The sequence below is a fragment of the Panthera onca genome, chromosome D3, assembly GCF_046562875.1.
Source record: "Panthera onca isolate mPanOnc1 chromosome D3, mPanOnc1 haplotype 2, whole genome shotgun sequence".
Lineage (NCBI taxonomy): Eukaryota > Metazoa > Chordata > Mammalia > Carnivora > Felidae > Panthera > Panthera onca.
Genome location: NC_138350.1, coordinates 36265644 through 36290874, shown reverse-complemented (window position 1 = coordinate 36290874; position 25231 = coordinate 36265644). Strand labels below are relative to the sequence as shown.

At 42.9% G+C, this 25231-nt stretch overlaps 1 long non-coding RNA gene across 1 annotated transcript; it reads right to left on the bottom strand.

Moving 5' to 3' along the window:
* Nucleotides 1-7658: 7658 nt before the first annotated feature.
* LOC132665781 (uncharacterized) lies at nt 7659-24531 on the bottom strand. Its single transcript, XR_009604274.3, has 3 exons — nt 23951-24531; nt 14026-14152; nt 7659-8355 (listed from the first exon to the last, which is right to left on the bottom strand). It is a non-coding gene; the product is annotated as an uncharacterized LOC132665781 (long non-coding RNA).
* Nucleotides 24532-25231: the final 700 nt, after the last annotated feature.

Sequence of the window (25231 nt, the reverse complement as noted above, 5' to 3'; positions counted from 1 at the left end):
CCATGAAGCCCGCACACGTGTGAGTGACCTCCCAGTCACTTGTCCTTCCATGCCCAACTTTGCCACTTGTTGCATGCAAACCAGACACGTTGGATCAAGGACTCTGAGGTGTTTTCCGCCCAGAATCCTACACGGGCTGTAGCGCGGAAGACCTGCTCTCCATGTCCCTTCGACCTATTCACAGTTCACCTTTGTCCGTAACATCAGCCAAGAGAAGGAAGTCAACTGCTGTAACCGAACAGCACAGGCTGGGGGACTTAGCCAACAGAAATATCTTGTCTCACAGTTCTGGAGGCTGGAAGTTGGAGACCAAGGTGTTAATAGGGTCGGTTTCTTTTGAGGCCTCTCTCCCTGGCTTGTAGAGGACTGTCTTCTCCCTGTATCTTTACATGGTCTTCCCTCTGTGCCAGTCTGTGTCCTGAGAGGGACAGACAGAGCGCGAGTGGGGGAGGGGCAGAGAGAAAGGGAGACACAGAATCCGAAGCAGGCTCCAAGCTCCAAGCTGTCAGCCCAGAGCCCAACGTGGGGCTTGAACTCACGGACTGGGAAATCATGACCTGAGCTGAGGTCGGACGCTTAACCAACTGAGCCACCCAGGTGCCTCCCCCCCTCCTCGCCCTGAACTCTACTTCTTATAAAAACCCCACTCACACTGGATTAGAGCCCACCCACATGACCTCATTTTGCCTTAATTACCTCTTTAAAGGTCCTGTCTCCAAATACAGTCACGGTCCGAGGTACTGGGGGTTAGGACTTCCACATATGAAATTTGGGGCCATGGGGAGGTGAGGGAACACACAATTTAGTTCATCAGGGAGCCCTTCTTCTGTTTCCCACATGCTCCATTCAGTTCTCTGTGCAATTCCCACGGGCCAGAAGCCCCAGTTATGTGCTTCCTTTTCCTTTCTAGGTGGGAGTTTTCTTATTTTCCCTTTCTGATATACCTTCTCCCCTTCTAAAATGGCAAAATGCTACTATGGGACAGTTTCCAAGGGGAAGAAATGAGAAATCCATTAGTTTAATATTTTCAAAGTATTATCTTCCTTACCTTTATGTGGAGGTTATGAATAAGCCTGGCAAACTGGGAAGGAGGTTGATAAAACTGACTTGCATAAATCCGGGCACCTGAGAGCCCACATGCCTCAAGAAAGGAAGGGTCTGCACAGTGGGCTCACCAGCCTTTACACCCGGGGGAAGAAAGACCCCCCCCCCCCATCTGAGAGAGTTTGCTCTCTGACTCTGTAACCATTTGGACCCCAGTAAAAGGCAAAACCATAAGCGAAGAAAGAAGTCTTTTACCCAACTGGAGAGGCTCCCTGGGGCTCTGAGATTCCAGAACAAAGGGAGGACTTCTAAATGGGGCCAAGATTCTGAGGGCAAAATGGGTTTAGCAAGCTAACAAACATTCAGATCTTGGTGATGATAGGATCTCTTTCGTACCCTCAAGCTATGAGGCGTAGGAATATCCAGATTCTTTGAATTTGATCGAGAAAGAAAAAAAAAAGTTGAAAAAAAAAAGAGGGCCTGGTTAATTGACAACATTTTCATGGCCGTTTGTTCTTAAATAAGCAGTTTTGAGACCACTTAGCAAGTAACTTTTTACCTCCAATCCTTTTAACTTGAATGAAATGTGTTTCTTGTGTGGAATTTTTATAATTTTACTTTCTGTATTAGAGGGGTTGTCAGTATTTGATGATGAGCCTGGAGCCAGCTGAACATTCTTTAGAAGTTTTCAAGGTATCTGATTGAGTTTATCAGCTTCTTTTTTCATAGCTTCTTTACTGCCTCTCCGAGTGATTAGAGAGTTCTTTCAAAATTGTGCCAAGCTTGAAGTGATAATGAAACACTGCTAATCAAAAAGTGGTTGTGCAGTCATGGACGTCAGGATTGCTGGTTTACCAAGTAATGAAGGACCAACAGCGCCGCCTGGTGGAATAACACGGGTACTAAGTGTTTATGCCAGCTAAGAGGAACTCCATAAAATCAGCACAAATTCAGGGTTAAGTCTCGTTTTATTGCAGATTTTCACAAGTGCAATCAAAAACTGTAAGTGAAAATTCTAATAATCTGTTAAGAAGAAGTTAAAAAGTATATCGATTCCTATTTTTGTAACTCAAAGAATGTATAATATCATGCATTTGTTGAAATAGTCTTGAGCCTGAAAACACAGATAAACGCGACTCTAATGATACCAGAGCAAGCCTTCATCTTAGCTTATCAAAACATAATCACAGTGATTTATCAAGAGCAGATATTGCTATTCTGTCGGTAAGACCAAAATATTTTGACTGCATTTTCATGAGAAGTTAATAAATATGGTTAAGTACTGCCACTAATACATTTGGGAAAAATTCTAAACTGCCAAGAAAGGAACACATATTTAATTTTTTTTTTTTTTTTTCAGAATTTTCTCCCAAGTGTGAACAATGCTTAGTAGAGATTGGTGATGTTCATTACTGTCTTTCCTAGTTGACTCATTCAGCTAAATGGAAAATTATTCTGCATGATTTTAAGTTAATGTACAATGAGAGAGAAGAGATTCCCAGAAGATTTTGAAAATTAAATGAAAGAGACCCACAGGCCAAAGTTACACAGACCCACAAATTGCATAGAGAAATCAAATCCATAAGATTTGATAATCTAATGGAAAAGGCTTGACAGAAGAGAAATCTTCTTGAAGAAATCACTTCATTCGGACTCTCCTGGTCATTGAATATGAGCCTGTATTCGTGATATTTGTTCATAGTCTAATTGCATTCACTTAACAGGTTAGAGGCAAGCTATTATCAAATGAGATTTTAAAATGTAAACCATAAAGACTTGGTTAACATTTAATATAAACCCATCCCCCTTTTTTTTTTTTTTTTTTTTTTTTTTTTTTTTTTTTTGCATTTAATAAAATGAACAAAGAGACAATCAAGCTTTGAGCCAGGAAGTGAAACGTTCAAAGTTGTTTGCACTTTCGGGCAGAAAGTCCAAATCTGTTGATTCATGATCACCTACAGAGTTTTTTGATATCAACACCTAGAAAAATGAGTTTCAGGGAAACCAGTTTCCATGAACAGAACCTGATGGGTCAAAAACCAGTATCTCTATGTGTGTGTAATTTCTGGAATGGGATCTAAACTTGAAGTCCTGGTTTTGTCCAGCAGTGGTTATCTGGGCCCATCCATCCCATCCAGGCCTCTTCAAGCACACCTGTCCCAACCACGGAAGTGCCAGGACAGAAGCTGAGCTCACTCCTCCCCGCTCAGGATGTAGGAGATCCTATCTCCCAATTGCCTGCTTTTAAAACGCTCTGTACCTCCTTAATGACCTTGGTTTTTCGATTCTGGTTTTTTTTTCCCTCCCTATGTATATGCTCTCAAACACTTAGCTATGAGGACAAAAAGAAAAAAAAAAAAAGTGTATTTTCCAACAGTGGCATCTTTTCAATCACTGTCAATGAGACTATGTTGACATAATATGACAATTGTTAAGGATAAGGAGAAAAGACCGGTAGAGAGTCTGTGATTTTGTGATTCCAACAGTCAGGGAGCAGATACCCTGACCAATTGTTCTATTTACATATGCTAAATATGCTAGGCTACGAAATCAGGAGGGGATATTGATATGCCTGCAAGCAGTTAAGGCAAACACACAGGCCAAAAGCAAAGTGAAGCTGGAACCTGAGATAGAAAGTAGACAGGAAGCAGGTTTTAGCCTCAAGGACATTTGCCAAACCTTGTGCCTTGGTCTTTGGTTTTCAAGGCTGGTCCAAGAAGAAAAATCTAACAGGAGACCCCCTTGTATTTTTTTTTTTTATTTTTTTTTTTGGTGCCACAAAAGTAGTGTTATATTTTTTAAAAGGAATATGTATAATTACACCCATTCACACACACATATGTGACTTTAGGGAATGACTGATTTGATAATCTCAGACTACACGTATATTAAATCTTCTGCAGTTGAACATTGTGATTCTATTAGCTGTCAATTCCACAGAAACAGTCAGATTTGTTTTACAGTGATGAATAACCCTACTCATTATTATTATTTGTTAATTTTGTTTTTTTATGTTTTAAAATTTACATCCAAATTAGTTAGCAGGAGACCCCCTTGTATTGAGTTGGAACCTCAAACAGTTACCCACTTGGTGTTGGTGTGGCCTAAACGCACTGACCCCCGACCCCCAGGGCAAGATCAACTGATCAATTTGAATCCTTGAGCTAGAGAGGGGGAGCAAATCTTCCCAAAAAATGCTCACCACCAGGTGGCCTTATGCAGGTTTTCACCTTGGTGCTCCGGAATTTCTGGAACCATGATTTGGTTTGCAGTCACCCAGGGTTGTCGGGGGCCTCAGATAACTGGGAAAAGCAGACCAAAGTGATCTCTGAAAGCATTTACCTTCAAGTGACCTCTAAGAATTCCCTCAAAGAAAATTCCAGAAAATATGACGTCAACCTTAAAAATCACAAAACACACAAGGAGTCACGGCTCCACTATCGAGAGCTGGCAAAAACAAAGACGGCGGAACTAGACTCCTGAGACGGCAGGTATTGGAATTATCAGACACAGAACATAACATAAAAATGTTTAATATGTTTTAAAGAAAGAAACATGAGAGCTTAAAATAGTAATAAATAAAGCAGTTTTAAAAGTAACTGAATAATTTCTGGACAAGATCTGCGTAATAATTGACATGAAAACAGCTGACTGGTTTAGCAGCAGTTGTTACCTAAAAGACAATTAGCAAAATGAAAGCTAATTCTGAAGACATTATCCAGAGTATGGCACCTAAGACAAGCACCTAATGGCAAATCTGACAGGTTAAATAAAGACACAGTGGCTAGAGACGAAAGGTCCACTAAGTGAATGTGTCAAAGGTAATATTTGAAGAGAGAATAGCTGTGGATTTCTCAAAGCTGATAAAAAGAAATCTTCGGTTCACAGACTAAATCCAACAATTTCCAAATACAATTACAAGAAAAAGAAAAAGCCGTGCACATTTCATTGTATCATCATGAGATGAACAGACCTTTGAAAAACCTAGAGAGAAAACACGAAGTAACGACAATTGCATGACATTTCTTCTGAGATCTGATTTTCCCATGGGCAACAGTGGGAGATCGAGGACACGCTATAGTATTTTTAGCATGCTTAGAGAAAGTAGATGTCAACGTAGGATTGTATTCTTGGCAAAAACTCTCTTTCAGAAGTGAATGTAAAGAAAAATCATTTTCAGAGCAATATAAACCTTTGTTAAGGACATTTGGAAGGATGGATTTCATGAAAAGGAAAGTGACCCCAAATGTAGATCTGAGATACAATGAAGGGCTGCTGAGAAAAGGTAATGTATGCAAGCCCTGGCTGTCGAAAACGATAGCAATAGATCCTGTAGGATGACACAAAAACAAGGGGAAAATGCACTACCAAAGGAATCATCAAAATTACAGAGTTTCAAATTCCTCGTCTCATTTAAGAAAACCATAAAGATAGCCACTGACTCTAAACTTGGTTAAGTTAAATAATATATCAAAATGTCTGGGGTGACTATTATGCCAACCATGTGTCAAAGGCTCCGATGTTTGTATTTTTCAGTCCAGACCTCTGCCCGGCACTCCAGATGCATATATCAGACTGCTTATGTGACATCTCCACTTGGATGTCTATTGGACAACCCAGATTTACCCTCATCTGCAACCCCCGCGAGCCCCCCCAAACAAACCCTGTCCTGCTTGTAAGCTTTCCCATGTCGTGATTGCAACGGCATGCTTCCACTTGCTCGATACAAAAACATCTTTCTCAGTTTGTCGGGATGACTGAGTGACTCTATCCTAAAACGATTTCCGGACCACCTCATGTACTTCCTGCCTCTAACATCCTGCTCTGACCCAGCATCGCTTCTCACCTGGATTACTGCCATCGGCTTCTGTCTCCCCACCTCTGCCACTGGCACTTTAGATTCTGTTTCTCTTATAACATCAGGGTAATCCTTTCAAAATAAGTCAGATCATAACAACTCTCTGCTCAAAAACCTGAAATGGCTTCTCATTTCAACCTAGAGTGAAAGCCAAAGGCTTCGCGACAGTCCTTACAAAAACCCAGTGTGACCTCCTACCCTGCTCCCCCTGCTCCTCTCCCCCCCACCTTTTTTTTTTTTTTAATTTTTTTTTCAACGTTTTTTATTTATTTTTGGGACAGAGAGAGACAGAGCATGAACGGGGGAGGGGCAGAGAGAGAGGGAGACACAGAATCGGAAACAGGCTCCAGGCTCCGAGCCATCAGCCCAGAGCCTGACGCGGGGCTCGAACTCACGGACCGCGAGATCGTGACCTGAGCTGAAGTCAGACGCTTAACCGACTGCGCCACCCAGGCGCCCCTCCCCCCCACCTTTTTTAATGTTTATTTATGTTTGAGAGAGAACACAAGCGTGAGAGGGTCAGAGAGAGGGAGACACAGAATCTGAAACAGGCTCCAGGCTCTGAGCTGTCAGCACAGAGCCCGACGTGGGGCTCGAACCCACGAGCTGTGAGATCATGACCTGAGCCGAAGATGGACACTCAACCGACTGAGCCAGCCAGGTGCCCCTTGCTCCTCCCTTCCTTTGCTGTTCTGACTTCATCTCCTGTCTGCCCCACTGGCTCCCTACTCTTCCCGGAGTGCCAGGCACACTCCTGCCTTCTACAGTGCACTGGGAGTTTCCTCTGCCTTGAATGCTTCTTTCTCAGACATCTGCGGGACTAATCCCTCACTGTCTTCAATAGTTGCTCATATGTTCCCTTCTCCATGAGACCCACCCTATTTGATATTGCAAATCCGTCCCCATTCCTGCCATCCTGCACTCCTGACCTTATTGCCCTGCTCCATTTTTTCCCTTTTCTCTAGTATTTATCACTTCTAACATACTATTTAATTTGATTATTTATTGTATCTACTGTTTATCGTTTCTCGCTCTCTTTTTGAGGGAAAGAGGAGGGGTCCCCTTGAACTCTAAGTCACTGCCGTTGTAAATGGCTGTAAGTCACTCTTTTTGAGAGAAGAGAGAGAGAGTGACTGGGGGAGAGACAGAGGGAAAGGGGGACAGAGAATCCCACGTGGGCTTTGTGCCGATGGCAGGGAGCCTGATGCAGGGTTCGAACTCACGAACTGTGAGATGATGACCTGAGCTGATACCGGATGCTGTACTGACTGAGCCACCCACGCACCCCTATTGTTTTTCTCTTGATTTCTCTCTCACATGCCCTGAAATACAAGATTCATAAGAATAGGAACCTTCTCTCCTTCCTTGTGTACCAGTCTACCCAAGCATCTATGACCTGGCAAGTTACCCGGTGGTGTGAGCCCAACTTTGCTCCTGAGGAGACTGCACCCTTGGCAATCACCCCTTCTCAGTTAAACAGTGCTGCACTCTCTATCCACAGTCCCGATGGCAAGACAGGACTTGAGGATCCCTCGAGTTCCACGCGGTGTCCTTCCTGCCCCACTGGTTAGGAGCAGCTCTGGTTCCACTGGGCAATAAGGTGATTCCTCTGCCTGCCTGTGTGTCCCCCAGGACAAGGAGCCCAAAGGGGACCCCTGCTCTGTCTCTCAGACCACGTGTTTACACAAGCAACAACATGCGTCATCCGCAAGGACACAATTTTGAGCAAAAAAGGGTCACAGCAAAATACATGTAGTATGATTCCAATTTTATGTGTTTAAAAACAGTTTATTATATATTTGTACATTGTAATATATAGGTAATATATTTTTATATATAAATTTATGTAATATATATAATACATACAATAAAAAGGTATTTGGCAATGTGAACATATAAAACAAAATTATGTAGAAAGCATGGGAATTATCAGTCGAAAATGAAAAATCACCGTTCCCTCTAAGTGAAGAGCGAAGACAATGGGACACACGCCGGACTTCAAAGGTCATGGTAATGAGCCATTTCTTAATCTAACACTGTGGGCACATAGTTGGAACTATGTCCATATTCTTTTCTCTTACATGTCTTTGTGTCTGTTCATTTATTGTTGAATTACCCAGGCGGGAAGTTTTATATGACATAGAAAGTTGTGTAAAATACAATAGTGCCCTCAAGGAACTTGCTGTCTAGTGAGGGAAATGGACATGCCCTTCGGTGATTATAGTACAAAGCAGAGATTGAAAAGGAAATAGGAATGTTGCAAATAACATGAGGCCAGAGAGCTAAATGGAGCACATTAAATGGCCAGAGAAGGTTCGTAAAAGGAGCGGCACTGGAGATGGAGCTTGGAGGAAGAGTTCATGGTGATTCCAGGTGAGTCCTGGTGACGAGACCCCTGCACAGCGCTGGAAGTCATGTGGAATGGGCAGAGGAGAGAGCAGACGGGATTCCAGCTGAAAACACATGGAAGGGATAGACATTTGTCTAGTTCTCAGATTTAGACTCTAACCGTTTAGGGTAGGAATTCGAAAATAAAAGCACCAATTGTGAATGGTAATTTATACACTTTTTTTTTATTTCTTAGCAAGATTCTATGGGAAAGACAACATTGTTCTATCCTTACACATCCCTGTGGAGCAAGTAACCTGCCTTTAGATGCAACTTGAAAGCTGGTGCTCAGGTGAAGGTCTCTCACGTGGCTGGTGAGGCCATGGAAGGTTATGCTTTCTGTGTGCTTTCCAACCTTACAGTGCAGAGCTTCGCACCGCAGGAGCAACCCATGTCCTCCAACGGCTATCAGGTGTATTTTAGATAAAAGAAAAAGTCAAAGATATGTGTGGAAGGAAAACATATCCCTAGTAACAACGAGATTGTCACTAGGAATTTGGGAGTGTGTCATTTACAAAGAAAACTCTTTCATGGACTCCTGCTTTTCTTGGGAATTACATGTGCTCTGCCATGCCGTTCTCAGTCCGGAAGCTTCCACGGATCTGCAGTGATTATCCAGCATGATCGGGAAACTGGCCCATAACTCACTCGGGTTGGCTGGAGTATGATGTGCTTTGCATTTTGTGATCGAGAATCCTTTCAAACGATCACTTGTAGCTTTGGTTTTATTCTAATTCTGGTAACACATTAAAGCGTCATGATTTGGGAGATTTACTGGTTGAATATGGGCCGATAGAAACCGAGTCTCTACTAGGCCAATTGCAGTGTTTCCCATGAGACTTGGCTACTACACAGAGCAGGTTTTGTGATTCGTCCAATAATCAGAAAACCTGAATTGTAACTTTGGATCTATCGCTGCTTAGGCATGGGCACTCAAACAAAACACCTCGCCTCTCTGAGATCAGAATCATTTTCTAAATAATGGAAAGAGCACCACTCGGCCTCCCAACTCCACAGGGTCCTTATGAAAAATCAGAAAATCAAAGTGGTATTTGTTTGAAAACTACAAGGTTCCACACACACACAGAAAGATGAATAGTGTTTTTCCTAATAAAGCAATTTAGAAAATGAATTAACTTTTTCAGTTTTATTAATGTAAAGTGATATGAAATAAATGTTCATGTTTCAAAGACAACTTGATAAATTCTGGCATTATATGTATACATACACACACACCATATACATACATCCCCCAAACTTTCTTCATACCCTTTGGTAATCTTTCTTGTTCCTCTCTGCCACCATAGCACTAGGTAATCAACAGTGTACTTTCTGTCACAATAGATTGTATATTCAGGGATTGTGTATAAACGAGATCATAAAGTATGTACATTTATGTGTGTGTGGCTTCTTTCACTCAGCATCATTATTTTCAGACACTTCTATCTTGTTATGGATCCCCAGTTTGTTACTTTTTATTGCTGAGAATTATTTTTATTGCTATGCATTATTCCATTACACGCAGGTAGTACAATTTGCTTCTCTGTTCACTTATTGGTGGACGTTCGGGTTCCCAGCTTTTGGCCGTTATGAATAAATCTCCCATGAATATTCAAGTATAAATCTCTGTGTAGACATACGTACTCACTTACCTACACACGAGTAGAATACCTAGGAGTAGAATGACTAGGTTATGGGGTAAGTGTGTGTTTAAGTTTTTAAGAAACCGCCCAGGTGTTTTGCAAAATGTTTACACCATTTTACAGTTCCACCAACAGTATATGAGAGTTAAAGTTGTTCCTTGTGCATGCCAACACTCAGCATGGTTAGTCTTCTGAAATTCAGCAATTCCAGTAGATGTACAGTGGTATCTTATTGTGGCTTTGATTTCCATTTCCCTGATGACTAACGATGTTGCACATATTTTCACATGCTCATTTACTATGCACGTATCTTTTTGGTGAAATGCCCCAACATTTGCCCACATTTTCCTGGGTTGTTTGTTTTCTTATTACTGAATTCTAAGAATCCTTATGTAATCTGAGTACAAGTCCTTTATTGGATATGTGATTTGCAAATATTTTCTCCCAGTTCATAGCTTGTCTTTTTATTCTTTTTTTTTTTTTAAAGTTTATGTGTTTATTTTGAAAGAGAGAGAGAGTGTGTGTGTGTGTGTGAGCAGGGGAGGGGAAGAAAGAGAGATGAGGAGAGAGAATCCCAAACAGGCTCTGTGCTCTCAGCGCAGAGCCCGGCACAGGGCTTGATCTCATGAACTGTGAGATCATGACCTGAGCCGACAATGGATACTTAACCGACTGAGCCACTCAGTTGCCCCTTTCTATTCTTGTAATAGTGTCTTCCAAAGGGTAGATATTCTTCCTTTTTATGGAGATTATTTTATCAGTTTTTTTTCTTTTAGGAGTTGTGTTTTGGTGTTATCTAAGAAGTCTTTGCCTTACACAAGGTCACGGAGATTTTCTCTTATGTTTTCTTCCACAAGTTTTATAGTTTTACATTTTACATTTGAGTCTATGATGCATTTTTATATATGATGTGAGGTTTGGATAGAGATTTTTTTTCTCTTTTCTTTTCTCCTTCCTCCTCCTCTTCTTGTTCTTCTTTTGTGTTGTTCCAGCATCATGAGTTGAAAAGATTGTCCTTTCGCCATTAAATTGCACCTTCATAAAAAAATCAGTTGGAGATATGTGTTTATATTTGAAATATTTCTGGACTCTCTGTCTTTTCGTGTGTCTGGTGGCCATCTGTATATCTTCTTTGGAGAAATGTCTGTTCATGTCTTCTACCCATTTTTTAAAGGAAATAATCAACAAAACTAAAAGACAGCCTACTGAATGGGTGAAGACATTTGCAAATGACATATCCGGTAAAGGGTCAGCATCCAAAATATGTAAAGAAATTGGGGGACCTGGGTGGCTCAGTTGGTTAAGTGTCTGACTCTTGATTTTGTGAGACTGAACTCCACATTGCACACTGTGCTGGGTGTGGAGCCTGCTTAAGATTCTCTTTCCCTCTCCCTCCGCCCCTCCCCTGCTTGTGCGCACGCTCTCTCTCTCTTTCTCAAAAAGAAGATAAAAATATATAAAGAACTTATACAACTCAACACCAAAACAAAACAAAACAAAACAAAACAAAACGAATAAGCAGGTCTCATTTTAAAGTGTTTTTCACCACTGAGGCAATACCTTATGAATACTCAATATGAGTATTCTATAATGCCTCTATATGAGGTCATGTAAGCTACAAGGTTTTTCCACTCTGGAACACAAACTCTTGCTGGTCCTGTGTGATTTGATAACAGTTGTTCCTGGTCTTGGGTCGATTTATCACGTGCATACACTGGTCAGTCTTCAGTTGCAGACTGGAGGGGGCCATTTCAGAACCCCAGAACTCTCTGTATATAGCTCCCACCTCTCTAGTTTTTTGCTTTGTAAACTCCAGCCCCTTTGGTCTCCCCATACTCCCAGCATCATCTCCTGAACTCAGCAAGACTGCCCAGCTATTCCTGGTTGCGTCTCTCTCCAGCAAATGAGAAGGCAATGGTGTGGGCTACTGTGTTTGTGTCTCTTATCTCAGGACTCGTCATCCTGCCTTAATGTCCGATGTCTGAAAACCACTGCTTACATATTTTGTCCCATTTTTCAGACATCCCATTTTGACTAGAAGTGAAAATCTCAAGTGTACTATTGATACTAATTTTGATTTCCATGATTCTGTCTTTTCTGCTTGCCTTTCAGCTTCCATGTTAGGATTTCATGAAGCCAAAGCCTTATTAAAACAGTAATCCAGGGCTTGGAGGAAAGAAGGAACAGGGGGTTAATAAAGTTAAAGACAAAAATAATGCAACACACCTTCACTGGGCTCCTTCTATCTTTGAGGCACTGTGCCTGGAGGCACGCAGGTATTAGACGTTTGCATAAGCCACAGTCCCCCACAGGGACTTCTAGAAAGACTTCAGGATTTCTCTGTGAAATGGAGGATACGCCTACCCATTGCTTTTGTTCTTTGCTACTCCCTCCATTCATGTCCCAAGCCTCCTATAAAAATATTTCTTCAACCAGACAGCCTGTGTTTGCTGCTTGCGCGTTGTGGGTATCTGTGATCTTTTCCTAGTTGCTATGGGTTTCCTAAGGCTGCCTGCTCAACCATTCAGCCTGATTTGAGAAGAAACGCTAAAGCCATTAGTTGCATCCACTTAGGGATGATCTTACAAAACCTGACTCTTGTCCTCATCTCAGTTCAATTATGTGTTGTGTTTCCCTGAATTTGCTGATGCTTTATTTATGTTGGGCACGCGGGCAGCTGTGCTGGCCTTGTTAGAGCGGTCTGCGCCCTTGCAGGAGCATTCCGTTCTGCTACATTTGTGTCACACATTTGCTACACAATGAAAAGCTGAAGCGGGGAGGTTCAAGGAAATGTCAGCCTGGGATGGGTGTGAAGCTCCGGCTGTGCCCTTCCATCTTCTGGAGGAAACATTACTTTAAATTGATTTGTCATTTGCAAAACCACAATCCTAATAAATATTTCATTAGAAGGTACTACCAGCTTTTACAGGACACTGCCAGTCTCTGCAGGCTCCAAAGCTGTTATGAGTTAATTCTTAGACTTTTGCTCATTTTTTGAACTGCCAGCGGAATCGAATGGCACCTTCTTAATAGAAGTCTAGCCAAAGAAAGGGCTATATATTCCCCGTAGGCATAGGCATGATGCCACTCAGGCCATCCCGTGTGAAAGGGAAACCCAGGAAGTTGCTTAGAAGGAGTAGAAGAACCTTCTAGAAGGAACCTTGTAGAACTCCTCTTAGAAGGAGTGAGAACCTACTAAGTATATGGACCAAAGATACAGAGAAGAAAATTCCTTCCTTCCCCATCTGTTCACACTGGGCTACCATTCGGACTCGATCTTTAATTGCATTCCTTTTATTCGTGTACCTTGTCTGTCTCTTCCTTGAGGCTGAAACAAGAAGGTGTGGCACGGTGTGACTGGTGGGGTGCCAGAGCCGTGGCTCGCACACACAGCATTGCTCAAGGGCAACCCACATGGCATCCTCTCATCTGTCTGCACACACTGTCTCCTCCCCTGAGCCAACCCAGACACCCAAGTCTGGTTCGAGTTCAGAGAACTCGAACTTCTTCGAGTTCAGGTGCAAAGTGCTCTCTCAGCTATAGAGCTGCCTCAGAGTTGCCTCTCATCCTTCTACCAACCCATATCAGCCTCTCTGCCGTCTCTCCCCTCACTCTGAGAGTTCTTAGAGGGAGTTTCGAATTCCTTTCTCTTCTAATCTGGAAAGGTGGACAGGACTTCAGCACTATACCAGCAACCGCCTTCCAGATTTGCACACCCAAACTTATTACTGTTACTCCCCTAAACTATGAGCTGTCCAGGTAACAGATTCCAACTTCTTTGGAAGGGATTTTGATGGCCATTCTTTGTAACATATTCTTTCCTTTTGCATCTCACTTCTAACCAGGAAGATTCTCAAAGTAGTATTTTCCAACACATACAATGATTCCAACAGAATTCTGGTGGAATAAATCTCCATCACTTGACATCAGAGTACAAAGTATCGGAGCAGATCACTAAGAGATGGAACCATCAGACAAGGTTACAAAGAGAAGGTAGGAGTGGAGTTGGACCTTGACGCAAGAGTAGACTTAGGGTGAAGATAAAAAGGGAGACCATTACAATCTATTTTCTAACTTCTAAGTTATTCTTACGTTAACTTTTCCTAAATAAAAGCACGTCAGAAAGAGCAGGATATTCTCATCACATTCCTCACTGAAGTTGGCTATGATGATTTCTTAGTCATCTGGGAAGATGCCGAATCTTCATTCCAGAGGAGATCTGGAACAGAACATGGGAGAGAGGGTATGGAGACATGGGTGTGTGTCCTGTGATGGTGGCCATTGTGGTAAAGGCAGTCATACTAACATGCATGTAACATAGGCAAAAGTGAATTAATATGACCTGGGGTTGTAAGGCATAAGAGTCCCAAGCTGAGATATATATTTCTTTATAAATCAGGTATCAATTTCATGAAATAAAATTCACCAATTGTTAGTTACATTTGATAAATGTATTTTGTCATGTAACCACCACTATGATCATGATATAAAATATTGCCAGAACCCAAAATTATTCCTTTGTGTCTCCTAACAGTCCATCTTCCTGCACACTCTGGGCCCCAGCAATCACCGATCTGCTTTCTATCACTATGGCCTTGCCTTCTAGATAAATGGAATCACACAATATGTAGACTTCTGGGGAGATATGAGGCAGAAAGAAAGGGAAAATGCTTGAAGTAGCAGGCAGAGCTCTCTGCTTTGTATGATCAGGACAGGCTACAGGCATCATGTTTACAACTGGAGGACCCAACCTTTGCCAAACACTTGTTCTACACAGGAGGAAATGCACAGAGACCGACAGTGACCTACCCGTGGTCATAAAGAAATCTGTGGGGAAAACACAGAGCAAACAACCAAGTCACAATTTCTTTTAGAATTTGACAAAATATTCGTTTAAAAAAATGTCACATTTATTTTGAGAGAGAGAGAGAGAGAGAGAGAGAGAGAACGAGCAGGCAAGGGGCAGAGAGAGAGAAGGAGATAAAGAATCCAAAGCAGGCTGAGCTGTCAGCACAGAGCCTGACGTGGGACCTCAACCTACGGACTGTGAGATTGTGACCTGAGCCAAAGTCGGACAGTTAACCGACTGAGCCACCCACGTGCCCCCAAAATTATTCTTAATTTCACCTTAAAAAAGTAAATGCTCTACAGTAAATATCCAAGCCACCTAAGACAAGCTGTTTGATTTCTCCATCTTGGTCTCCTTGTTGGTCAAATAGAAGATAATTGTATTTAAACAAAGAGTTTGTGGGGATTAAAATAGGTAAAAATGCAAAGGTCCCGGCTCAGAGTAAACGAGTAGATGTGAGTTATTCTGTTATTAATCATTGTTACTATTCAAATATTGCAGCCATCCCAGATCTTTCCAGTTTCTAGAACATGACATATTCTCTCATTTCAAGTTCGTCTCTCATGACTTTGTCAGGAAAGCTCTGTCTCAGGCCCTCACCTGGCTTGATTCCTTAGATCAGCTTTACTGCCAACAGAACCCTCCCTTAACCTTGTCAAACCAAGTTAAATATACCTGTTACTTCTCCTACCGTATGGTAGAGTCACATTATATATGGGAATCAAATCGTATTTGCTTTTGCAAGGCAAAAATTACGTAAGTATAGCCAAATACCACGTACAACTACATACACACCCACACTCACACACATGCTTACACACTCACATACTTGCACTGACTCACTCATACTCAGACATATACACACACACTTTAATAAGTTACCCTAAATATGTCCAACACGACTGAGTTTTCCTGCAGCATTGGTACAGCGATACAAGAACACAGGAATCAAACACATGAATTCAAAGCATGGGGGCCAGCTAGTTACAAGTAGTACTCTCCTTTCCCCCGGCACAAGTGTCCTGAAATTTATTCCAGCTAAGGCAAACAGCTCCCACCCCACTCCAACTTAGCACATTAACCAGGCACATGAGGTCATCTGAAATTTGTGTTTAATGGACTTCTCCCACAGGGAATGCCAAGAGATATAAAAAGCCCAGATCATTTTGAATCAGGAGGAAATTGTTTTCTGTTTATTAAATCGTACTGGGATAACCAGATAGCTATTTGGGGAAAAAAAAATACCAACTTGGATTCTTACCTCATGCCTAAGGTAAAATAAATTTCAGTGGAATCCAAAATTTGAAAGTTTCAAAAGTTAAAACTGAAACCCAAATGCACTAATATTTTAGAAGGAAATAAGTGAAAAAATTTTGTGGGAGAAGGAGAAGGAAATCATACCAACAAAATAGGATACAAGACATGGAACCCACATAAGAAAAGATTGCTCTAACATGCTACCGATCTAGAGAGACACGTCATTTCTCATGAACTCTTGTACTGCTGCTTTGACCTTCTCCTTCCGTTTCTTCTATCCCAAGTAGTTTCATACTAAAAGAATATTTGCTTCTTGGGGGTTCTCAAGGCACAAGAGGTCAAAGATGGAGAGCATCTTAGTAACCTAAGGTCATACAGGTCTCACGGTGCCCCTGATCGTGTAAACAATCAAACAGTACAAATTAGACCACTGTTCAAAGGATTTGTTTTATCAGTTTTATTGAGATATAATTGACATATAGCATGGCGTAAGGTTATGGTGTGCGGTGTGTTGATTGGATGCGCTTATATATTGAAAAATGATTACCACCGTAGCGTTAACTAAAACCTACATCACATCACCTAATTACCGTTTCTTTTTTGTGGTAAGAACATTTAAGGTCTACTGCCTTAGCAACTTTTGAGTCTATAACACAGTATTGTTGACTATAATCATCATGCTTTATAATAGATCCCCAGAACTTATTCATCTTACAACTGGAAATTTGTACACTTCGACCACATCTTCCAATTTCCCCCACACCCAGCCCCTGCTGACCAACACTCGAGTCTCTGTTTCAATGAGTTTGGCTTTTTGAGATTTCACTATAAGTGCTATCATACAGGATTTGTCCTTCAGTGTCTGACTTATTTCACTTAGCATAATGGCCTCAAGGTCCTTCCATGTGGTTGCAAATGGCACGATTTCCTTCTTGGTCACAGCATATCTTCTTCATCCACTCATCTGTCAATGGACACCTAGGTTGTCTCCATATTTTGGCTATTGCGAATAATGCTTCAATGAACATGGGCGTGCAGATATCTCTTCAAGATCCTCTTCTCGGTTTCTTTGGATAAATACCCAGAAGTGGAATTGCTGGATCCTATGGTGGTTCTATTTTAATTTCTGAGGAACCACCATACTGTTTTCCATAGTAGCTGCACCAGTTTATCTTCCTACCAACAGCGCATGAGGGTTCCCTGTTTTGCACGCCCTTGCCAACACTTGTTACCTCTTGTCTTTTTGGTACAAGCCATTCTGACAGGTGTGAGGTGATAGCTCATTGTGGTTTTGATCTGCATTTCCCTGATCGTTGGTGAGGTTTGTTTGAGGACATCTAGCCTCCATTGTTTAATTTATGACCTGCACTCCCGTGAAATTCATCCACTTAACATGCTGAAGTCCACACAGATGCTCTTTTCCTTGGTTAGCGCTGCTCTGCCCTCTTTGCCATTATTCTGATCTCCAGCCTTGTCCCATCAGCCACTATTTATTTATGCTCTTCCTTCCTCGTCTCCATTTCATAAATTTTTTGAAATACTGGCTTTGACTTCTGACCTCTGTTGCATACCCACAAAGCCCTTAACTGTTTCTTTTTAAAAGCTAGTGAGGAGTATTAAAAATAATATTACCAAATAATGACATAAAATAGAAAACAAATACCAAACGCAGTCAGGTAAACCAAACCACAAAAACTTTTGATCCAAACCAAAACAGATCATGGCAGGTAATTTCTAAAACACAGTAACAACCTTTACTTGACTGCTTGGGTCTTAATAAGACTACAAAGTTGGCAGAGGCAGGGAGGGGGGCAGGGAGAGGAGGGACATTAGGATGGGGATTGGGGGAACTGGAGGGGACCCAACTGAAAATGTGAACATTCCTGTTCAAGGGAAGATCTGTGGGTTTGGGGAGAGTAGCCTAAGAAGGGGCAGGGAGAGGAGAACCTTCCCGGTGGGGGTGGGGTTGGGAAGGGTGTGGTCACTGGAGGAACTAGATGGCGCCCTGGAGAGAGCCAGGGGAGAAGGAGGAGGGGCATGCAAGGTCCAGCCTGGGGAAGGACTTTTGTCTTTATTCTCAGGGCACAGTTGAGGTTTGGCGGCCTGAGTAGCCTTGTGATGAGCGCGTCTGAGCTGCAAATGCACGTTCACATTTCATTCCAGCTGCCACAGCACACTGTGCCCATCACTCCCACACCCCCGCAGCAAAGCGCCAGTATCTTTTCTATATGAAGAAAAGAGCATACGCGCACAGGTGAGCGCACACCCATATGCGCCCGGCCCAGAAAATTACAGGGTGCCAACTTGTTAACATGTCTCAAGAAATTCCATACTTGCCCTGGTACCCAATATTCAGATGAAAATATCCATATTAGAAGCAAGGATTGACACATCCATGTCTGTATCTCCAGCTTTTCCCCTTTAGGACTGCAGTTACCTATAAAAAGTGAGGGAAATAATGCTTCATCACTGCCACAATGTCCAGTCTAAGAAGATAAGGAGGTCTTTCCACTTAAACTAACCAGGTAATAAATCTCCAACTTGAAGAATGTATCCAATCAAATGATATGAATACAGCTTTAAATTCCTAATTCCATTTTATGAATTCCCCAATTATACCGTACAGAGGTCCACTAGACCCTGCTGTGTGCTGAAAAGTGAGGTTGAGAGGGAAGATTCTAGAGCGGACGGTAGAGATGAGCCAGGCGGGTCTCTGATCCTACAACTTTCACAGCGTGGGCCAGAATGGCATCCGATGCTAGATGCCATGGAGTAACCCAGTGCATGGACCACGAGCGTCTCCAGACTCCCGTCTGCTTGGCCCCATGACCAGCTCAGCCCTGCATCTCCTTTGCCTTTTAATCCTCAGGACCAAATTCTATTAGTTCCATGGGGAAGAGAAATCTTAGCTTCTTTTGCTAATAAGCTTAGTTAACGTTTTGAGGGCAGTTAAGCATACGGCAGGCCTTGTACTAAGCATTTTGTGTGTGCTAACTCCCTTAACCGTCACACTGGCTTGACAGGTGGCTTTGCCATCTTCATTTCACACAGGGGGAAGCCAAGGCTGAGAAAGAGTAAATAAGTTGCCTAATGTGCTATCGGACAAAAAAATGGTAGAACCAGGATTAACATCCAGTTTTGTCAAGTGCCCAAGTCATTTCTCTTTACTAATGAATGTATACTAACCTGGTCAAACTAAACCTGGTCAAATCCATCTAAGCATTTGTTAACTGGCTATATAGCAAGGATCAGAATGATGAATTTCTGAAAAAGTGCATTAATTAATGGTAATAATAATAACTTAAATCTGTGTGGTGAAGCATGGTTTATAATGAGTGACCACACCTGTTATCCCACTGAACCATTTCCATAACCTTCTGATGTAGATGGCATATGTCTCTACTTGAGGTTCAGAAGCTGAGCGAGAAGGCGAGTTCCCTGGGCAATCAATGGAAAAGCCGCTTCTGAAGGCCAAGTTTCCCCACTGTAAGTTCAGTTTTTTTTTTTTTTTTTAATTTTTTTTTTTCAACGTTTTTTATTTATTTTTGGGACAGAGAGAGACAGAGCATGAACGGGGGAGGGGCAGAGAGAGAGGGAGACACAGAATCGGAAACAGGCTCCAGGCTCCGAGCCATCAGCCCAGAGCCCGACGCGGGGCTCGAACTCACGGACCGCGAGATCGTGACCTGGCTGAAGTCGGATGCTTAACCGACTGCGCCACCCAGGCGCCCCAAGTTCAGTTTTTTTAATCCAGCGCCCAATGTCATGAAAATATCCATATTTGACGTACCCAAATGTGTCAACATTTCCTCCAGCGCCTTCTGTGTGCAGTAGGGAGGTCACCAGGCTCCACACTGATACTCAGTGTTCTGCAGGCCACCAAAATTCTCCTCTTCCTCCCTCAGAGCTCATCTTAATTGTATGGAGAGTAGGCAGCTATTCTCTTCATGGGTCGATCTCAGAGGCACAAGGCAGGCCACACTGGTGACCAGAATAATTCTACCTACTGACTAAAGCCTGGAAGTCAATCATTTACAGTCTCAGTCCTGTTATTTTGAGGATTTGATTCTGGCTTAAAATATAACACCCCCAAGAAAGGTAGTACTTCAACGTGTTTTCAGGAAAGGGCCATGTAGGAGAGCGGGTTGTTGTTGAGCCTGGAGTCAGGACACCGGGATTCAAGTTCAGCCTGTGCTTCGCCGTTGGCAGGGATCTGGGGCATCCCTCGATGGAGCCAGATCTCTATCCAATTGTCTACAGATTCAGAGGCAGTAAACCAGAGACCTGGGATTCCCCGCAGCTTTAGCATGATAGAGTTTTCAGCTTTGTTGTATGTCCTTTGTTGACGTTTAGACCTTTCAACTGTTTTGAATTATGAGATTCAAATCAACAGTGGAAGAGTACAGACTCCTGTTGATGACATACTTTAGGGAGTCTTTAGTGTCTACTGGTTAAAAATAATTTGCTTGGCTCTAAAAAGATAGTTGTGAAACTTTCTGGCAGGACTTTACATGGAAGGGCCTGACCATGGCTAGCCCATTTCAAGTGACACTTGTTGAAGTTGCTGAAAACAAAATCTTCCTGGAATACCCTTCCAGAAAAAGGTGATGCTGCGTCAACTCAATCCCGAGAGCTGTCACTCTCCTACAGTCATGTTCAAGAGGATCACCTTCCCAAACGCTTCCCAGCTCTTCACCTCAGCAGTCACTAAACCCCATGTTCTTTTCATAGTTTCTTTTTTTTTTTTTAATTTTCTTTTAATGTTTATTTATTTTTGAAAGAGAGGGAGAGAGACAGAATGTGAGCTGGGGTGGGGCAGAGAGAAGAGGGAGATAGAGAATCCAAAGCAGGCTCCAGGCTCCTAGCTGTCAGCACAGAGCTGGATGTAGGGCTCGAACCCATGAACCATTAGATCATGACCTGAGCTGAAGTTGGATGCTTAACCGACTGAGTCACCCAGGTGCCCCTCATATTTTCTCCATGTACTTTCTTTATTCTTTCCATTTTTCCCCCCTCTCTGTCCATCTATTTTCCATTCTATTCACTTTTGCTGTCTATTCTACTCTTTGGAAAAATGCCTAGAGCTCAATGTCTTACAGACTTTCGGTAAACAGAAGAGTTTTATTGTGTAATTGGGGCCAATCTAGCTCCTTGATAGATCTGCTGACTCTGTTAAACCTGCAAAATGTCATTCTTGGGATTATGGTAAATCCTGTAATTAGTTAATAAAAATTACTACACTGCAGAAAGTCTATTCAACCTTCCAGCTGCAAAAGCCCTCCCCCATCACCCCGTCTTCCTCCTGGCTGTGGCTCAAGGGCAGTGTCCATACCTCGGTGCCTCCCCCATAGCAGATGCCAAAGGGTTCACATGTAGCAGTGATGCTGGATTGAATAAGAGACTGACAGGCACATACTGGTACTTCATGTAAATAGAAACAGATTGGAAAGGGAAGAGGAAGACAAGGTGAAGCAGATTCTCTTTCTTTCTTTCATCGAGTTTTTAATTTGTATTCCAGTTAGTTAACATAGTGTTATATTAGTTTCAGGTGTACAATATAGTGATTCCACATTCACTTTCTTTGATGCTGACTGCCTGACTTTCCTGATGTGCTTCCTGTTGTCCATTATACCTGCCCCGATTTCATTTAGATAAGCCCCCTCTGTGTTTTCATATGGGAAGGGAGAAGCCAGACACTGAAAACGAGAGCAGCTGTCATTTATGGGCATGTCCTACGAGCCAGACTCTGAGCTGAGGCTCGCCCAGTCCTTACAGAAATTCTCTAATTTGCAGAGAGAACCCAAGGCCCCCAATGCAGGACCATTCTGTCATTGGCAAAGCCATTGGCAAAGCAGTTTTCTTCTGCTTTTTTGGAAGGGAAGTAGTTTTTTTTTGAATTGGGAATCAATTTATAGGGCGGTAATTCTCAATGGTGAGGAAGAAAACACAGGCATTTGTATGTATTTCAAAAGAATCAGGGTTTGGGAAAGAGCATAAAAGAAACGGAAATGTAATTCCCAAGCTACTGCAAGAAAAACACTAGACTCCCCAGACTGGAAAGAAAACGTTTCCAATGATATGTAAAGAACATTCCCCCACTATCATCCCTAGAACCTCCCATTTCCACCCCCCCTCCCCCCTACACACACCCACCTTTCTGACTGAAAGTTCACTCAACATTTTGAGGACAAACATGGCGGCAGGGTAGGAGGAGTGGGGGATGGGAGGGTAAACAAGAAAGGAGGGGCTCACGCAGTGATGGCAAGTCACTGTTAATAGCAGGGTTGTTTCATAGCAGGACATGTGGGAATTTGTCTGGGACCTGAGTGAAGAAATGATGCAAGTTGTTGCCCTGGTGAACAACGTCCTTCACGTGACAATCTAAGGTGCAGCTTCCCTTGCTGTTGGGGCTCCAGCATCTTCCCACGGAGGTGGCGCTCTCTGGGTCTGCTGCTAAACCCTTCCCACCTTCCCGAGATGTTACCTGGAAGCTTTTCTACTTACTGATACACTTTCCTTACTTAGCAAATTAATCCTTCCAGATTGCAGAGGAGAACTATGGCCCCGGTTCTGAATCTCGTACAACAGCTTCCTTCCCCCTCCCCCACATCCTCCTCCTCCTTCTACTCTTGGGCTCTGTGGACTCACTTTTCAAATCTTTTCCCTTTTCAAATGGGCGCTTGTCTTGAAATGTGCTTGGAACAGCACAAGTGTCAGTCAGGTTGGCCCCGGGTCACCTCGTCCCTCACCCTACACACTGCCTTTCAAGCTTCTCCCTCCGCTCATGGGGACAAAGTAGCTCTTGTGAGATCCTGGGTATCATGTCCTTGAGTGCAAAATGCACCAGATGAGGCAGCGGGAGCCCCAAGGTTTTGACTCAGCTTTACTTCCACTGACCTATTTGACCCTGAGGGAGTCACTTAGTGTCTCTAATCCCCAGGCTCCTCGGTTTAGATGGATGGTCCTCAGAGTTCTGCCAGCTCTAGAATCCTCCTCCTCTGGGGCGCCTGGGTGGCTCAGTCGGTTGAGCGTCTGACTCTTGGTTTGGGCTCAGGTCATGATCTCACAGTTCATGAGTTTTTACACAGTTGATTTTTTAAAAGCCGCAATGTGAACGCATCAGTAGTGCCTCTAAGGCACTCTGGGCAAGGGAGGGAAGTCTAAGCTGTGCAGCCTCACAGTTAACTCACCTCTACCTGAGAGTTCACCAGTAAGAGAACGTCTCAGGTGAGAACAGAGATATGGCTCTTCTAAGATCACAGGTTCATGCACATGGAACCAGAAGCCTCTGAAATAAGATGTGGCTCTATATCTGAGGATTTCAAATGCTTACAAAACAGAAAGACATTTGGGAGGCATAGGAACCATCCTAGACTTACTCTTCTTTGCTTCTCGAAGGGCAAATACATTGACAGGGATGTGAACCTAACCGAAAAGCCAAAAGGCCAAAAAGCAAAACAAAACAAAAACCTGCTCCAATTTGCTGAACAGCAGAACAAATTGAATCCAAATACACACACTTTTATACAGCCACAACCCACGGCAAAGTCTGATTTCTTTCCCTTTCAAAAAAACAAGACAAAACATGTTTTGCTTTCTTTCCCATAATGTTTTCATTAATTTCGTTTTGGAATTTTCAAAAGCTCTCTAGGTATGGTATGCATGATTTTCAGCCAAACTGAGCTGCAATAATAATAATAATAATAATTTTCTCATTTTCTTGTAACTAAACTTCAATCCGTCTCATGCCCTCGTAGCTGCCCGGAAACTGAAAACTCACGCAAACTCATCCATATAAATGCAATTTAAGTCAGTGATTTTGTAGTAATTTTTGGTTTAAACTCAATCAAATTAAAAAAAAATGTTTCCTCCCCACCCTTCAGTTGGCTCTGAACTGGCTGTGGGACTTACCACCCATTGGAGAACAAGAAGCTGGAGGCACCATAAGAATGTCCTGAAGGAAAGGGACAGAGCAGCAAGAAAACTGAAAGCAGTTTCATTCCCAGGACGGAAGGCTGCCGTGACTGCTTGTTCTCTCCAGAAGGACATCATACGGGCTCCAGGCCTGGGATAAGAATGTTTTGTCTGGTGCCAGATGTACTCATGACCCAGTATGGAATATACTGCAGGTGCACGGCCTGTCAAGATGCCAAATGCTATGTTGTATGTCCTCGCTGTTATCAGGTAATTTGCAAAAATAAAAGAGGCTTGAGCCAGGGGACCGATGCTTCGGCTCCTGGAGAGTCTTAGCCCCCTGGTTTCCAATTCTTTCGTCACCAAACCTTTAGGACCTGTCTCTCTGCAACCACCTAACTGCCTCTCAGGGCAAAGAGACAGGCAGCTGGGGAACCTGCTGGCTACTCTTCCAGCATCTGGACTGGCTGGTGATCCCATCAATTCTCAGCACCCCTAGCAACCCCCACCCTCAGGAACTCATGGCAGGCTGCACAGGAATTTGTAAAGGCTCCAATCCGTGCAATGTGGGCCTTGATGTGGGGCCAGCCTGGTGAGCGTGAGAAAAAGGCCTACGTGCCTGAGTGGAGCTTGCAAGGGGGCAAGCACGGGAGACAAGACTCTGCTACCACGGGAAACGTGTTAATGTAGACACAGAGTTTACTCTAGAGTTAGATGTGATGTATAACTGCAAAAATTATACAGCATTTGCAATATTCAAGACCTCTTTCTATTCTTTTTAATTATTTTATTTTATTAAAAAATTTTAATGTTTATTTTTGGGAGAGAGAGAGAGACAGAATGCAAATGGGGGAGGGGCAGAGAGAGAAGGAGACACAGAACCCAAAGCAGGCTCCAGGCTCTGAGCTGTCAGCACAGATCCTGTCACGGGGCTCGAACTCACGAACCGTGAGATCATGACCTGAGCTGAAGTTGGACGCTCAACTGACTGAGCCACCCAGGGGCCCCCAGAGAGATATGTTTTTAATGTTTTGTTTATTTTTGAGACAGCGAAAAATAGAGCATGAGTGGGAGAGGGGCAGAGAGAGAGGGAGACACAGAATCTGCAACAGGCTCCAGGCTCTGAGCTATCAGCACAGAGCCCAATGCCGGGGCTCAAACTCATGAACTGCAAGATCATGACCTGAGCCGAAGTTGAGCCACCCAGGCACCCCTATTCTTTTTAATTATTTTAAAGAGATATTTAGAATCTATTACAATATTAAGTCATTAAATCTT